The sequence below is a fragment of the Eschrichtius robustus genome, chromosome 4 (genome assembly GCF_028021215.1).
Source record: "Eschrichtius robustus isolate mEscRob2 chromosome 4, mEscRob2.pri, whole genome shotgun sequence".
Classification (NCBI taxonomy): domain Eukaryota; kingdom Metazoa; phylum Chordata; class Mammalia; order Artiodactyla; family Eschrichtiidae; genus Eschrichtius; species Eschrichtius robustus.
This window is the reverse complement of record NC_090827.1, coordinates 133,538,622-133,540,399: the sequence shown is the minus strand read 5'-3', so window position 1 is coordinate 133,540,399 and position 1,778 is coordinate 133,538,622. Positions and strand designations below refer to the sequence as shown.

General features: G+C 32.0%; 1 non-coding gene across 1 annotated transcript; it reads left to right on the top strand.

Moving 5' to 3' along the window:
* Positions 1-990: 990 nt before the first annotated feature.
* LOC137764534 (U6 spliceosomal RNA) lies at positions 991-1,096 on the top strand. The gene has a single exon (XR_011074035.1). It is a non-coding gene; the product is annotated as a U6 spliceosomal RNA (small nuclear RNA).
* The last annotated feature ends 682 nt before the right edge of the window (positions 1,097-1,778 follow it).

Sequence of the window (1,778 nt, the reverse complement as noted above, 5' to 3'; positions counted from 1 at the left end):
ATTGACTTTAACTTCTGGTCCTCTAGCATTTGGAAAAAGTATCTATCAGTGCATCTCCACCCTGTACAATTTATGGTCTGGATGGCAGAAAGAGAACATGGATTCTCAGTGGGCTGCTGCCTCCCAAAAGGAGAATGAGAGGAAGGAGTTGGGCTATGCATCCTCAACATCTTTTTCTAGATTCTTCAATCAGATTAAGGATTTATCAATTATCTATAATAAAAACCACTTGAAAACTCTAATTTGAAAAGATACATGCACTCCAATGTTCATAGCAGCACTATTTACAATAGCCAAGACATGGGAACAACCCAAGTGCCCAACGACAGACATGTTTAAGAAGAAGGGGTGTGTGTGTGTGTGTGTGTGTGTGTGTGTGTGTGTGTATGTAGTGTGTATATATAATTATATATATAATATTCCATTATATTATATATAAAATATATATTATATATATAATGGAATATTATATATATATAAATGGAATATTACTCAGCCATAAAAACGTTTGAAATATTGCCATCTGCAGCAACCTAGAGAATATCACACTAAGTGAAGCAAGTCAGAGAAAAACAAATATTATGCAATATCACTTATATGTGGAATCTAAAAAATAACACAGATGAATCTATATACAAAACAGAAACAGACTCACAGACATAGGAAATAAACTATGTTACCAAAAGGAGAAGGGAGCAAGGGGAGGGATAAATTAGGAGTCTGAAATTATCTGTTAACTCCTATACATAAAATAGATAAGCAACAAGCATTTACTATATAACACAGGGAACTAACTATATTCAATATCTTATAATAATCTATAATGGAAAATAATATGAAAAATATATATATAACTGAATCACTTTGTTGTACAACTGAAACTAACACCATATTGTAAATCAGCTACACTTCAATTTAAAAAAATAAATTTAAAAAAACCTTAGTAACTTAAAACAACAACAATTTAAGATGTTCATAATACCATGAGTTGTTGTTGCTTCAGCATCACATATACTAAAATTTGAACAATACAGAGAAGATTAACATGGCCCTGAGCAAAGATGACATGCAAATTCACGAGGTATTCCATATTTTTAAGGGGTCACTTTTTCAAGAAGATATAATCATTGTAAATACATATACACCCAACATAGAGCACCTAAATATATTCAGCAAATAGTAATAGATCTGGAAAGAGAAATAGACAGTAATACAATAATAGTAGGGGACTTGAATACTCCACTTTCAGCAATGGATAGATCATCCAGACAGAAAATCAACATGGAAATATTGGATTTGAACCCTACATTAAATGGATCTAACAGACGTTTATAGAGCATTCCATCCATCAGCGGCAGAACACTCATTCTTCTCAAGTGCACACAGAACATTCTCCAGGATAGATCATATGATAGGCCACAAAGCAAATCTTAGTAAATTTTAAAAGATAGAAATCATACCAAGTATATTTTCCAACCACAATGGTATAACTTGAAATCAACAAAAAGAGGAAAGTTGGAAAATTCACAAGCATGTGGAAACTAAACAACATACTCCTGAAAAATGAATGGGTCAAAGAACAAACATAAAAGGGAAATCAAAAAATATCTCAAAACAAATGAAAATGGAAACACGGCACACCAAAACATTTGAGATGCTGCAAAAGCAGTTCTGAAAGGCAAGTTTACAGCAATAAATTCATATATTAAGGAAATAAAAAAATCTCAAATAAGCAACCTGACTTTACACCTCAAAGAATTAAAGAAAGAAGAACTGAG